Source organism: Magnolia sinica, chromosome 5 (assembly GCF_029962835.1).
Source record: "Magnolia sinica isolate HGM2019 chromosome 5, MsV1, whole genome shotgun sequence".
NCBI classification, from domain to species: Eukaryota; Viridiplantae; Streptophyta; class Magnoliopsida; order Magnoliales; family Magnoliaceae; genus Magnolia; species Magnolia sinica.
The window spans coordinates 26,636,587-26,653,383 of NC_080577.1; the positions used below are offsets into that span (position 1 = coordinate 26,636,587).

At 41.4% G+C, this 16,797-nt stretch overlaps 1 non-coding gene across 1 annotated transcript; it reads right to left on the reverse strand.

Moving 5' to 3' along the window:
- Positions 1-14,251: 14,251 nt before the first annotated feature.
- On the reverse strand, positions 14,252-14,358 carry LOC131247683 (small nucleolar RNA R71). Its single transcript, XR_009171956.1, has one exon. It is a non-coding gene; the product is annotated as a small nucleolar RNA R71 (small nucleolar RNA).
- Positions 14,359-16,797: the final 2,439 nt, after the last annotated feature.

Sequence of the window (16,797 nt, forward strand, 5' to 3'; positions counted from 1 at the left end):
TTTGCTTGCCACAAACAGAAAATTTTTATTTGTCGCAATCTAATTAGGCCACATCATCACACTCTGCATTTAATACAATGGTGCTAACAACGTTAGTAATGATGTGGACCAGTCATGATGTAGGAAAATAGGATTTTCCTGTTTATGGTAGGCAGAGGATTCAGATTCAAATGGGACATAGGGACAAGACCCAACCCATACATACGGGTTCCAATATGTATGACCTGGTCCAAGAATCAGGTCGAGTCCGCTAATCAGGTAGGCCACAGTTGATGGGGGAAAAAACAGTATGTTTGACGAAAACATAGCCAAAATTCTCTAATATGCCAGCTTCTTTCTAATATTATGGCCTACCTGATGAGTAGTCCAACCTGATTTTTTTTAGGACATTTAAAACACACACATACACACACAAGTGGCTCACCTTTAGAAGGGTCCAAGCCCCTAGCAGTGAGCTCGGCATGCTCTTGACACAAAGCACAAGGCTCACAAAAGAAATGAACGCAACAGTCATTACAAGGCTCAGGTGGCAAACCATATTTTTCCCTCAGTTTCTTTCTATACATGCATGAGTAGAGCCAGTGACATCGAACCCACATGAACGCTCCATACACACAACCTTGTGCGACGCAAGCTGTGTCCACAGGCCCAAAAATACAAGCTCCAGGCGTTAGTATATTAAAGTTAGTTAACCATCCCTCCATCCCTCTTCATGTGGCTTTTATGCACCACATCCACACCATTCGTCTGTTGAGCCCCACTCCAAAATTGGCAACGGTTGAATGATCTTAGCCAAAGGTTGGGTTGTTACCAAAATGGTTAGTTAGGAGAAAGAAAGTCCAACCCACGATCAACATTCAATTGGCCCATCCTCAGTAGGGCCCAATAGATGAATGGAGGCAATGATTGATGACTAAACTAGATATGTTCCCATAAATGCAGAAAGAGGCCTTAAGACTCATCCTTCATCAGAAGCCCTTCAAAAATACAAGAAATATATGCAAGGTTCGATTTGGGTATGGGATCCTGTAAGGTTGGGATGAAGTCGATCTAATCCTTATTTTTGAAGGCCCTATGCCCTCCATGTAAGATTCTCCCCACTAAAGCTGTGCTTTTATCTGTATAAATGCAATTAAGGAAGTTCTTAAAAAACCCCAGGAAATGCTGCTAGTTATGTTTATCAAGAGGAAAATGCCACTTTAGTGCAGTTATTCTTATGTGGAGGGCAAGGGGTGGACTAGGATCCACCCAAATGGACCCTAAAGTTATAGATATTATGTTTGGATGCACAACAAAATCGAATTGCTAACATTCAATTTAATGAAGAGGAAATGACAAATTTTAGGTTAGCAATGCATGAATGCCACCCATGTGCCATAATGGCATATTGAGGCATGAAATAAATCATTCATTGCCTGGCAGCCCAAGACTCAATTCAATCCACGGTTGTGAAAAACATCAAGTTTTTACACATTTTCTTATATTTAATTTCATTGTCGATTTGTCAGTGATGTAGAGCGGGTCACAAATGCATTTTTAGCATAATTGGACTTAAAGAAGCCCAATAAAAGCGAAAGTAGTTTATCAAAATTGGGCCCAATCTGATGTAGAGTGGGTCACAGATACTTTCATGGCCAAGATGGACTAGAGAAGGCCTGATTGTAGGCGGAAGTGATCAGGACAGTTATATCTCGCAAACTAGAATGAGTTTTTTGACATATCATATATGATTTTGGGGTAAGAGAATCTACTTTAGCCATCTAATCCCGCTATGCAGGTTTTCCAATATTGGATTTCCGAGATTCCATCAGATCCACGGTTGAAAGTCCATTTTATTTTTGTTTTGACTATAAATAGTAAGTTTTAATTCGACGATAACTTTTGATCCTTTGAGTTTTAAGAGTTGTGCCCAATATGAAAAGGGCTTAGAAAAATTAGGAGAATAACATGATTAGGCTAAATTGGATACTTACTATTTTTGGCCGAAAACTATGAAGTCTAGTAGGAATTATGATCGTCTATAAATAGTAAGTCACATTTTTAGGGAATTTGATTCTAAAACTTTGTCCTAGGTTTGAGTCCACTATTTAAAGTATTGTAATTTCATTTTTTAAAAATCATCAATCAATTTATTTCAAATTATTAAAAATTATTTTTTTTTCATGAGGAATCTCTGTGAGGAGTCTAGAGAAGCTCCGTGGATTTGGAGTATTTATCCCAGAGGAAGACGGTGGTCGACCTCATAATGTCCTTCCCTACGTCAATTGGTATCAAAGTGAGGACTCCCATCGGATTGATGACAACTAATGATGGAATAGAACAAATCCCATGGATGGTTATTTGGGGATTTGTTATTTATTGAGAAGAATGGAAGCTTTTCACTAAGAGAGTTAATTGAACATACAAGGGCTGTAGGAAACCCTCACTTGTATTACGAATACGCTAATTTCACCCCGAGCCCAATGCGACACTCAACCGCACATGGTCGCTGTACGACACAACCCCAATTTCTATAGAGCACTCCCGGAGGTGAATCGTAAGGCTACCCTAGATGAGTCAAGCTCTAGCGATGAGGACATTGGTAACGGCGTTGCCCGATGACTGGTACATGGAGACAATTGACTAGATTGTGATGAAAAAGACTATTAAAGTAAGGCCAAACTTTCCAATTTTAATGACTTATTGCATATAAAACATTTCCTCGATTGGTTAGTCGAAGTAGAACGATATTTTAATTACATGGACGTGCCAGAACATAACAAAAGTGAAATTAGTAGAATTCAAATTAAAATCTGGTTCTTATGCATCGTGTGAGCAATTGTAACTCTCACGTGCCCGATAGAACAAGGCACCCATTTGATCATATCCATGGATAGAACGCTTTCTTCGATCATGATTCCTCTCCAATGATTACGAGCTTGTATTGTTATAGCAATACCAAAATTGCTGACAAGGGAATCGAACCATCACATATTGCACTGAAGAATTCTAGCTGTTGACAACTCAAAATGACTTGTTGGAGACCGAATTACAAAAGGTAGAACAGTTTATAGGCGATTTATGATTGATAATTTAGGATTGATTTCAGATGCACCCAGTCGGGACCATAGATGAAGCGGTTCAGTTAGTAAGTAGGGTGAAAATGCAACTTACTAGAGTCTCTACTCGGCCTTATCCTTTTGACTCGGCCCCTCATAACAAGTCCCACACAAGATTCAACGCTAGGCAAATGAAAGGAACCAGTAGGAGGACGTCCTCAACCTCCTACAACTGCAAACCGTGACATGGGAAGTGTTTCATCCAGGCCTTAACGTGCTGCACCCACAACAACTAGTTTGAGTAGGATTCGAAATCCTTATGGTCGACCGAGACTAAACAATTATTACCGTTGTGGCCAACTGGGCCGTTTATCAAGCACCTACCCTCAACTCACTTGGCTCTTAATGAAGGGGCACTAAAGGTGATGCAATAATAAAAAGTCCTGGATTTGATGAAGATGAACAAGCCTCTAAGGAAGGACGAATAATGGTTGATTGAGGATCATGGCGAATCCTCGGTCATGAGGTGATTATTGTACACTCCAAGGAGGTGCACCCGTAGAGGTTCAATATATTTTGTATGTAGTGTACCGTCAACAACAAAGTCTGTATGTAATTATAGACAGTGGTAGTAGCGAGAGCATCATCTCGAAGGTGATGGTGGACAAGTTGCAGCTACCTACAATAAAGTATTCTTCCCCTTACTTAATTGGTTGGATTAAAAAAAAAGTAAACGAGATGAAGGTAACCAAACAATGGATGGTTTTATTTTCAATTGGTATGAAGGATCAAGTAATTTATGACGTGGTCGACATGAAAGCATGTCAAATGTTACTTGGTAGACCATGACAATCAGACCCTGATGCGACCCACCAAGGATAAAACAATGTTTACGTCTTAGTCAAGTATGGTCGAAAGATGATCCTTGCCCCTATGGAATCAGAGAACCACCCTAAAGCTTTTAAAGTAGAGGGAAGCTCCCTCTTAACCATTCAGAATTTCGTGGAAGAATCCAAGGATCTAACATCCTGAATTTTCACGGCCAGAGTATATACTTGTGCCCGAGAAAACCAGGTGTTAATAACGTGAAACTTGGATGCTTTAAAAATTGCACTATATATATATATATATATATATTCATTTGGATCACATCCAATTACACTTATAAAGGTAACCTTTCACGAGAATAAAATCAACTATCACTATCATTAAAAGAATTCGATGAAACATCAAGTGCCTTCTCTCTATGGGAGTTTATTACATTATTAGAGTTCGCAGTGGAAGTATAAAACTAAATAATAAAACTATCTTCGTATTCTTTCAGTATAGTCTTCTACAGGAAAATTGTTCTCTAGATCTTGAATATGTACATCACCTGCATCATTTGTACGGTTGGGAGAAGGTCAATGCCCTACTCATGGTGATGGTTATCCTTTAAGATTAACAGTAATTTAAGAGATTCATAAAAATAATGTAAAGGTTTTGATACGTCCCATACTCTACAATTACGAGGGTATTAGCATGCACAAATAACCTATATGAGATGCATGCCTAGCAAAGTATATGCGGTTAATCACACTTAGCGATCGCCATAATGTGGAATATGATTAGAGTTATTCGACTCGACCCGCATCACTATATGGATATTCGCTGGCGTGTTCCACGTTTAACATGGATTTATGCGGTTACCCCACGACAAACACAACACATGAATGAATGATTTACATGACACGATTTGTTCATGGAGTGACTATTTGCGACATATAATCTCGGAAGTGATGTGACATTGCATTTGCGATTTACACACATCAATTTGTGCACCACTACCCATGAAACATGGAATTACGTGTCACCTCAGGGGCCGCTATTGAAAACGCATTACGTCTACGATATTTATTCAATCGCTAAAAGAGGGACTCCTAACATAGTACTTGCACTTACAGAGAATACAAACTGAATCATGAAGGTTCTGGAATATCAAGACACATGCCCAAACTCTTTAAAGATAAATAGCACAAAGCCAATATAATAAAGAGAAGAGTGACAATGGTCAACTCAAAAAGTGGCAATAACCAACATAACAATTTGAAGAGCGGCAACGGGCGATTCAATAATAAGGAGAGTGGCCATGGCCAACTCAATAAATAGAAGAGCAGCGACGGCCAATTCTTTGATAAGGAGAATGACAATGGCCAACTTAATAAAGAGGAGAAGTAATGGTAAGGCTTGTATGCAAGGCCCCACATAAATTCAAAAAGATCACTTGTAAGTAATATTATACTATAATCTCAAAGGCAAATAATTGATGGTAAAACATATAATTGCAGGGAAGATTAAGAGGAATTTGAAGGCATGTAAAAAGTAAGATAAAATAACATGAAAGCATGTAAAAGGTAAGATGAAATAACATGAAGGCATGTAAAAGGCAGAATAAATATAACAACTTAAATTAATGTAAGCCTAAATGATAAAACCCTCACTCTTGATGTTTGTTCCCTCTTGTGCTTAGGTTGTTGTTGAGGCTTTGGAGCTTTAGCCTAAATCCTTTATTCGAATTTTCTTGATTGAGTCGACTCGCCTTGACTCGGTCCTAGGTCCTTTGGCTTGAGCTGATGGAAGAAAAGAAAAAGAAGAAGTCTATGAGGAAGGGTATAGGAGGGGCTAGAGACGGTCTACCTTGGGCTGATCGTGACTCAGCGACTCGGTGGATCGCAGATCACGTTTCCTTTCTTCTTCTCGGCTAGCTCTTCCTTTCTCTTCTTCTTCTTTCTTCCTTCCTATTATTGAGGCTTGGATTTCTTCTCCATGTATGGACGTTGGCCTTTATAGTTCTCGGTTCTCAGCGAGGATTGAGTCCTGGTTGGATGACGTTGGTCCTTCGCACGCTGGTTGCGCGCAGGAACTAGTAGTTGGCTTGCATGGAGACCAAGAATTGTACCGCGATTTGCATTTTGGGTCCGATCAAAACATCTGGGAAGGTTTTCCTTGATGAAGCACATCAGTTGGACGTTTCTGATCATCCTCCAACCAGTCGATTGTCTGGTCCCATTACCTGGCATTCAATCAGTCAGCCAGTCTCTGTTTTATTTATTTACTTATTTTTTTTTGAATGGCAGGATGGTTCTCAACTCTCATTGCCGCAGATCTGTTTTCTCTGAGCGGTCCAAGATCATCATTCGTTGATATTTGGCCCACCGTTTCTGCAATCAGATCACGTTGCACCTTGCGAGCGCAATGTTCGGGGACCTGCGAACATGAATGCCGGAGCGTGGGCGTGGTTAACGCAGGGAAGGTGCAGCGGAACCGACTCCCTGTTTTCCTTAATTCCTTTCCGGTTTTTCTTGGGTGGGATCGGAACCTTTATTCTTTGACTTCGAACGGTCAAGATCAATTCTAAGAAGTCTTATGTGGGTTTGCTACGCGGAACGAGTCGGGCAGTGTTGGTTTCTTGGTGTCTTTGCAGTAGGATTTCGCTATGGAGGTATAGTTGATCGGATGGGGTGTGATATATCGAGGATTAGGTCTGATTCTCCACCATATTAAGATGGACGGTTCAGATCCCTTTTCATATGGCTGAAGTGGGGCCCAGTTTGGTTCCATCATCGGTCGTCCGTTTGCAGTCCGGCTTCTTGTGTCCAACCTCCGTACACGTGACTGCCTGGGATCTCGTGTAGAGAACTAGGATTCGGTATTTTTGGCGTTCTGATCGCAATGAACGGTTTGGATCATCCATAAGGATGATGATGGTGGGCCACAGCTCATCACAGCGGTCGGTTTCCTTGGCGGAAATGAGGGAGGGGAGAGAGACTCCCTCTCAAATTCAAATTCCGTCGGGTCAAACCATGTTTGATCCGACTTCAATTCGGTGCACAGCGGGTGCACCACTGTGGTGCATGTACAGAAATCGTGCGGGCCCACAGTGCTATCTGCATGAGAAATCTACACCGTCCATTCGTTTTCCCATCTAATTTGAGGAGTTGATGTCAAAGTTGAAGTATATCCAACGATTAGGTGGCCCCAAAATCGATGGTTAATGGATGATCTGTCCATTGAGTCATTTCTACCATGATATAAGGGTTGAAATTTGACGTGTATGATTAATTTAGGATAATTAGGCATGATATAAGGTTTTCTATTAAATGGATAGAGGGAGCTATGTGATCTAGAATTTAGTGAATAAGTCAATGGCATTTTCGTAATTATTGTTAATCTAAGCGTTTTGCGAAATCTAACGGTTCTACTTGGTTGGGGACATGTTTCTAAGTAATTCTTATTAAAGAACTTATGTCCAAATCCTTATGAATGAAGGATCATACATTGATTTAGTTCAAGGGAATGTACCAGTATTAATCCACTTGATTAACGGTCGGATGACCTGATTTATAGATGGCAGCTATTCTCAAGGGTTAGATTCGTTAATTTAATTAAGGGAGGTACACAAGTCAAGTCTCATGATGGATAATCTAGTCTTTAAAATCAACAGTTAGATGACTTGATTTATGAATGGATATCATTTCCAATGGTTAGATTCGTGTCAGGGGATAGATGTAAGGTTAGGGTAGTTAGAGATTTGTATCCTACACTTGTACATATACGTTAATTTCTTGGTAATGCTTGAGAACTTTCAATACTTGGGTATTGAAATGTTCGGGGCGTTACAAAGGAAACCGACGAGGTGTACACCGTGGTAGTAAAGGGCGAGGAATCAAAGTCCTTAAACATTCCTCCAAGTTTAAAGCCATTGTTGAACGAATTCAAAGAAATCTGGCCTGAAGAGTTACCCGATGGATTTCCTCCCATGCAGGACATCCAATATTACATAGACAGCATCCTTGAGGCTAGCTTGCCGAACCACCCTCACTATCAGATGAGTCCAAAAGAGTGTGAGATATTTTGGGAGCAGGTGGGGGAATTGATCCGTAAGGTCTTCTGAGAGAGAGCATGAGCCCATGTGTCATGCCAACGTTGTTAATACCTAAGAAAGATGAGAGTTGGCGCATGTGTGTTGACAGCCAGACAATTATCAAGATTATCATTAAATATTGGTTCCCAATACCGCGGTTAGACGACATGCTCGATATGCTAGAAGGTGCCAACGTGTTCTCTAAACTATATCTGAGAAGTGGGTACTATCAGATTCATATCCGGCTAGGTAATGAGTAGAAAACGATATTCAAAATCAAAGAATGGTTATATGAGTGGTTGGTCATGCCCTTCGGTCTATCGAATGTACCGAGCACTTTTATGCGTGTGATGAATCAAGTATTGAAGCCATTCATTAGCCGGTTTATGGTAGTATATTTTGATAACATCCTGATATATAGCCAGGATGAGACGGAGCACATGAAACATCTCAGTCAGGTGCTAAAGGTCCTAACAGTTAACAAGTTATACCTAAACTTGAAGAAGTGCAGTTTTTTTAATGGGCAGCCTGTTGTTCTTATGATTTGTTATGACATCCACGGGTATCTGTGTGCATGATGAAAATGTGCAAGCCATTAAGGAATGACTAATCTCAATGAACATTCATGAAGTGGGCATCTGTGTTCTAGATTACTCGTGGAAGAGACGTCCTGGAAGCAAGAGACTGAGATTCCCGAGTGTTATCCTCGTCTCCTTGTTGTTTGATTGCACTTGTATGTTATATTTCTGATTTTTCATAGTGAAACAATTTCCCCTCTTTTATGAGTTATGTCTATTTGTGACATTAGTAAATTTTGAGGATGAAATTTTTATTAGGAAGGGAGAGCTGTAAGGCCCGTATCTTAGACCGTACTGTTTCGTAGGCTTCCGTAGTACACCTGGTCGAATTCTGGCAACCCTCAACCTATGTCCGACATTTGCACGCGATCTTAAGCTGAGTCCTGCAAACCGGAATCAACTCGACCCAAAACTTGTACCCCATTGACCGTGTCATCGCCGCAGTTCCAACGCCACGTCTCGCGCGCCGATGCGTTACCCAGGCTAGGAGATGTGGACCCACGTTCATTCTGAAGAAACGCTGCGTGTTATGAATTTTAAGAAAATCTCTACGATCCGTCACATTAATCAAGTCAAGTACATCATCCATACCCCATGCCACCTTGTTGAGGGTCAAATATTGCATATCAGACCCATTTATTGCATAGATTTACACGCATGATACTGCTTAATGGCCTGATTAATCGTGTTTATAATGCAGAGTGTATGTACGAGCCTGGACCGAAATGGGTGCTTAAAGCATGGACTTAACGCTCTGATGACACCAAAGCGTGGGACGGACTCCAGAGACCCAAGATCAACAGAATTACACATCAGGGACCCAAGAAAATCAAGGAATTGAAGCTCAAGTGGCCTGAAAAGTGTCCAGAATGCAAGATCATAGGGTTCCCACCATCTGATCAGTTCGAAACTTCATACGTGGCCTGAGGACCATAAATAAACCGTACACGTAAAATTTCAGCTCTTGGATCACTGTGGAAGTGGCCCAACGGACAGATCAGCCCCTTTAATCATTATGTGGGCCCCGCCTGATATCTGGATATACTCCAATTTTGGCCTCAACGCCTCAAACTACATGTCAAAACAGATGGATGGAGCAGATTTCTTACAAACATCACCATGGGACCCACACATGCAGTGCACGTGCAAGGTGCACAAGTGCACCGGACGAACATAAAAAAAATAATAAGTCGGTCAGCAGGCGCTGACCGACTCAAACTCAAATTTCTTCAATTACGCAACAGCGTAACGCTGCCGACCGCCGGTTCCTCTCTGTGGGGCCCATTCATCATCCAAATCGTCAATCTGGACCGTCCATTATGTACAGAGGAGGGTTATTAACCTCACCTAGGTGGAATTTTTCTAGGAAGCAGCATACAGCGGATTTTGACCGTCGAAACTCAGGTTGAACGGTGATATGAAAAATCAGGTGGGCCGCTTCAGCGTCGATCCAAAACCGACCATATCCGAACGGTTTTGTGAGTAGAATACAGTGGACGTCGTGGATTCCTCGAATCAGCAGTGAAGTGGGCCCCACCAACAGTACAGCGCTCGGACGTGCGCGCCTCTGTTCACGCGATCCGGGAAATTCGGAATTTTCGGCCGATTGTGGGCCACTGTCTGTGATCGGATTGGTGATCCAAACCGTCCAGATGATGCCCAAGCCAGGATTGACGCTAGCCATGGAGAAATTTTCACTCCAAGGACGATTACGGTCGTGCAATCACATTCCAAACGCAAGTCGGTTTGCGTTTCCACGAACGCGATTTGAGTAGCTGGCTGTGTAAACCGTCCGGGTTCCGGCCACGAATGGGACTCTCTTCATACCTCGAAGAAAAAAAAGAGAATCGGAAGAAGGTCAGGGAGGTTTTTTTGGGGAGAAAAAGGATTGAAAGGGGGGAGTGCACGGCTGGGAAGAGTTTTGGGTGGAGTTCTGTTTGAGCAAGGTTGCTGGACCGTGGGACTGGCAGCAAGAGAGAGAGAGAGAGAGAAAGAAGAAGTGTTCGTGCTGGACATCGGCAGAGGATTGGAACGTGGCTGGCACGTGAGAGAGGTTGTGCGGCTGATTGGAGGAAGGACGGAAGAAAAGAAGACAGAGAGAGAAGATGAGAGAGAAAAGATAAGAAATTTTTCTTTATTTTTCTTCTCTTTTTCATTTTGTTTTTTCTTTCTATTTGTTTTGGGTTTAGGCCAATCATGAGTGGCTAAACCTCTTAGCTAGGGCTAAGAGGTGAAGCTTGTAGTGAGATGGGGGATTTTATTCATTGCCTTTAATTTGATTTTAATTCATGAACTGAATTTGATTTTCGTTTAATTAAAGGAATACTTTCAGTTTTTAATGGTTTGTTGTGAGTGAAATTACAATAGATCTGCATGGCTTTGAGTATTTCCTTCCCTTTTTATGTTTATGAAGTCGGGAAGCCTGTTGTTCACCATCGTCTCCGGCATGGTTGGATGATCGTACCCTTCCTAACTTTCGCGTACTTTTGGTTGGTTGGTTGTTGAGGGTCAAATATTGCATATCGGACCCATTTATTGCATGAATTTACAAGCATGATGCCGTTTAATAGCCGATTTAATTGTATTTGTGATGCAGAGTGTATTTACAAGCATGAATAAAAAGGGTGCTTAAACCATGGATTTGACGCTCCGATGACACCCAAGGCAAGGGACGGACTCCGGGACCAAGATCGATGGAATTACACACTAGGGATCCGAGGAAATCAAGTTATTCACGTTAAAGAGGCCCGAAAATGGTGAAAAATGCAAGATCATATAGTTCTCGCCATCCTGATTGGCTCAAAACTTCATACATGGCCCGAGGGCCATAAATTAACCGTACATATCAAATTACAGCCCTTGGATCACTATGGAAGTGCCCCAACAGACAGATCAGCCCATAAACCGTTGATTCGGGCCCACCTGATATCTGGAACTGTCTCAACTTTGGTCTCAGCGGTTTAAATTAGATGAGGAAACAAATGGATGGATCGGATCTTGCATATACATTACAGTGGGCCCCGTATAACCAAAGTGTGTACATGAGGTACACATGTGCCGAGCCGCACCGTACCGTGTATAACGGGTCAGCGCGGCTGACCCGTATCTTCTTCATTAAAATGGCACTTGCCGCATTAAAGCTGTATAACGGACGGAAACTGTCCGTTTTTGCGGACGCAAGTGGGCCCCACCCATGGCCTGTACGGATAATCCAATCCGTCCATCGTGTAGAGGGCCACGAATTCATCGAACCCATGCTGAGCTTTTGGACCCATGCAATCACACGTGCGCGATACAGAGGCCATAAGTGGACTGCCCTGCAACGTTCAAATTGATGTTTGGATGATTTCTTCTCTGATTCTTAGTCAATAAACATGAAAAACCATCCATTTCTTACCGAAATTTCGAGGGCAATCTAATGGACGGGATGGATTTCCTTGAAAACACCTCTGTGGAGCCCACCAATCACGTCAGCGTCGGACGTGCAAAAGGCTACGCACGTCCGCAAAATCTGATTTTCTAGGCAGTTGCGGCCCACCATCTTTGATCATATGGTAGATCTGAACCATCCATCGTGTAGGCCAGCCAAAACACTTCCAAGAGACGCTGATTTTACAGAAATAATGTAAGGAACGCGAGAGTTATGAAGCCCTAAACTTGGCTGCGAAAAGGCTTTCGCTACGCGTACGATAGCTTCCCAAATCCGATTTCCACCACTCCAAAAGATATAAAAAGAGTTCCAAACGTGGAGAAGGGGGTATGCTTGAATAGGGGACGTCAGATAGAGAGAGAGAGGCGGAGAGAGAAGTGTTTGGAATTTTTATGTATTTTTTCTTTATTTTTCTTCTTTTTCCTATGATTATGTTAGGCTAAATCCCTTAGCTAGGGCTAAGAGGTGAAGCTTGTGGTGTGATGGGAGCTTCTACAGGTTTGATTGAACTGAACTGATTGACTTTGTTTGATTTAAGAAATTCTTTTAGTCATTAATGATTTGTTGTGATTTAAATTACAGTAGATCTGTGATGGCTTGAATAATTCCTTTCCTTTTATTTTGATGTTCAGAAACCCTGTTGTTCGCCATCGTCTCATAGACATGGGTGGATGATGGGATCCTTCCTAGCACTCATACATCTTTTGATTGGTTATGGATTGGTCTAAGTTCTGTTGTTTACCTTGTCTCTTAGGCATGGATTTGTGATGGAATCATACCTAATTCTTATACCTTTCATCTCTTGAAACTATATCAAGTAAGTTCAGTATAATATCCATGAAGCAGGTATAAGATCTCCCTGATCTCTACAAGTGGATCCTCTGAATCCCTAGTTCACTTTCTCTGAATTCTTTAAGTTTAAATTAATATTTCACCATATTCCTCAAATCACAATTGGTTTAAATTTCATCTTAGCCTAGTTCTAGATCTGGTTATTTTCAGATAACGTACTTTCAGTCCCTGTGGATTCGACCTCGGTCTTACCGAGTTTATTACTACATCACAACCCCGCACTTGGGGAGTGAACAAGTTTTTGGCGCCGTTGCCGGGGACTGACGGTTAGTTTCCTGAAGATAACTGGTTTTAGGATTAGGACTTTTCTTATTTTTATGATTTATTTTATAATTTTCTTATTCCATGTTTTCCTTTAATTTTTAGAAATCTTCTATTTAAATAACTTTCTATTTTTAGATAGTTTTCCTTTTTTAGAAACTAACCCAACTTTCTTATTTTGTAGGATTCTGAGATAGGTTTCTAAATTGGTAATTTCTCTCTTCCTTACTATTTCTAGATTAGGATTCCTTTTTAATGAGTTTCTAATTCTAACTTTTTTAGAAATCTAATTTTGTTTCCTATTTTATTTTTAGAAAATTTCTATTTTAAGACTTTCTGTTTAGAAACTAACTTTTTGTTTTGTAGGCTTATTAGAAATTTCTAAATTTGGTACGCTCTTTCTAAATTGCTACTTTCTAATTTAGGAATTCTTCCTTGTTTCTTTTTATTTCTATATTTCTCTTCTTAGGAATTTTATAGGCTTGCCATTCTTAGAAACTAACTTGTTTTGTTCTATTTTGCAGGTTTCAATTTAGGGACTCCAAATTGGTAACTTCCTTCCAACCCTCTTTCTTTGTTTAGATTTTTATTTCCCTTCTTAGGATTAGGTTTAGAATTTGATTGAGGGCTGCGAGTGATTCATGCCCAAGTGGGCTCGTGACAACACTCGACGTCTCTTGACTGAAGGAATTAGTTGAGGGGTTAACTGTTCATCGTAGGACTAGACACCGCTCGAAATCCCCCGAGTTAATGGAGGATATGGCTGGAAATCAACCTCTTCTACCCCAACCTAGGGTAGAAGATCTCCGATGAGAATGAGGTGCATCAAGCACCCCGCCTCGTACCTTACGAGATTACTTACAACCGGCGGGGGTGGCCCTCATGCATAGTTTTTCTTGAGAATGCAGGACACATGGATATCAAGCCAGGGGTGATCCAACTCCTCCCTAAATTTCATGGGCTTGAGTCAGAGAATCTTTACTTACATTTAAAAGAATTTGACGAGATCATAGCTACCTTATACTTTCTTAACGTATCTGATGACACGGTCAGGTTGAAACTCTTTCCCTTTTCTTTGAAAGAGAAAGCCAAGACGTGGTTACATTCACTACGTCCTCGATCAATTGGCAGATGGAATGACATGACAAGGGAGTTCATTAAGAAGTTTTTCCCATACCATAAGACGAACACCCTAAGAAAGTCGATCATGAACTTCGCCCAAAGGGAAGATGAAACATTCTTCCAATGTTGGGAGCGGTTCAAGGATCTTGTCGATTCATGCCCACAACATGGTTTTGAAACATGGCGCATTACACACTTTTTCTATGATGGACTGACATCTCCCATGCGCCAATTAGTCGAGACGATGTGTAATGGAGAGTTTATGAATAAAGGAGTTGATGAAGTGTGGGATTACTTTGATAAACTTGCTGAGAACACACAAACATGGGATATCTCTCCTAGACCTAGTACTGCGTCTAGGCCGACTCACTCCAAGGAAAGGGGTGGAATGTATCTCCTGAGAGAAGACGATAATATTAATGCTAAGGTAGCTAATCTCACTAAAAAACTCGAGGCCATGGAATATAAGAAGGATAAGGCTAAGGAAATTGTTTGTAACATCTGTGGTTGCAACATTCATACTACTGAAAACTGTCTAACTATCTCTACCTTTCAAGAGGTATTAAATGAGCAATCCAATGCTGTAAGCAATTACCAAAGACCTCTCAGTGGGCCCACCTTTAACACATACAATCCTGGCTGGAGAAATCATCCCAACTTTAGTTAGAGGAATGGACAAACCGCTACACCTCAAGGTTACCTAAATCAAAATCCAACTCAAGAGAAACCTCAAGAGGATTCGGTTCTGAAACATTTTCAAAAGCAAGAGCTTTTCAATCAGGGTATGCTACAGGCCTTCCAAGACCTAACAAAAGCAATACAATGACTTAAGGCTGAAAATACGATTGGGAACAAGGGGAGCTTCCTAGCTCAACCTCTTCCCAATCCTAAACCGCAATATGAAGTTAGCGACCCAAGCTTTTCAAATCAGATGGAGCAAGCTAAATCCATCACCACTCTTAGGAGTGGAAAGATCATTAACAAAACCATTCCGGTTAGGGCTGAAAAGCCTAAGGACCCGGAAGTGGATAAAGAAGATGGATCTAGCCATACCCCACTAGAGTTAGAACCGGAACCTTAAGGAAAGCCGGTTGCTCCATTTCCCCAACGGTTGGTTGCACCAAAATCGCTCTCTAACTCTCAGGATATTCTAGAGATGTTGAAACAAGTGAAGGTCAACATTCCACTACTTGATGCCGTGAAACAAATACCTTCATATGCCAAATTCCTGAAAGACTTATGTACGACCAAAAGACGGCAAAATATTCAAAAGAAAATCTTCCTGACTGAGAAAGTGAGTGCCATCCTAAAGCAAGATGTGCCGCAAAAATTCAAAGACCCCGGTAGCCCAACCATATCATGTGTAATTGGGGACCATCGAATTGATCACGCACTTCTTGACTTAGGAGCGAGCGTTAATCTTATCCCTTACTCGGTATATAAACAGTTGGGCTTAGGTGAATTAAAACCCACCTTAACCACACTACAACTTGCTGATCGCTCTGTTCGTATACCAAGAGGGATAATTGAGGATGTGTTGGTCCAGGTTGATCGATTTTACTACCCAGTTGATTTCATCATCCTGGATACCGAACCCATCGGTAACACAAGCACTCAGATTCCTGTCATTCTTGGTCGCCCATTCCTTGCCACTTCAAACGCAATTATCAATTGCAGGAATGGTGTCATGAGTATGTCTTTTGAGAATATGACATTAGAAATGAATATCTTTTTCAACACGGCCAGACGGATAGAGGAGGATGACGATATCTACGATATTAACATGATCGATACTTTTGTGGATAACAGGACACCCCTTACTTTATCCTCTGATCCTCTAGAGACGTGCCTGGCCCACTCCCATGAGTTTGATGATGACATAATTAGGGAGACGTGTGCCATGCTTGATGCGGTACCGGTACTTGAAGTTAACAATTTGAAGGGTTACCCCAAACCGATGAAGTGCCTCTACCGTCTAACCTTAAGCCACCGAAGCTTGACCTAAAACCCTTGCCCTCTGATTTAAAATATGTATACTTAGGTCAAGATGAGACATACCCGGTGGTGATTTCTGCCCACCTTGGGAAAGAACAAGAGAGTATACTCATATCTACTCTCCTGGAGCATAAGGGAGCCCTTGGATGAACGATTGTGGACCTCAAGGGAATTGAGCCTTCGATTTGTACTCACCGCATTTATCTCAAGGATAATGCGAAGACCTCTTGACAATCATAACGTAGACTAACTCCAAACATGAAGGAAGTGGTTAAAGTCGAGTTTCTTAAACTATTGGGTGTGGGTATCATATACGCTATATCCGATAGTCAATGAGTGAGTCCAAATCATGTGGTTCCTAAGAAGTCCAGGATCACTATCTTATCCAATGCAAACAATGAACTCGTGCCAACTAGAGTCACTACTGGTTAGACAATGTGCATTGACTACAGGAAGTTGAATACCGTCCGAGGAAGGACCACTTTCCTTTGCCCTTTATTGATCAAATCTTGGAAATAGCTGGTCATTCCTATTACGTTTCCTTGACGGGTATTCGGCTACAACCAGATAGAGATCGCCCCAAGATCAAGAAAAGACTACATTTACATGTCCCTACGG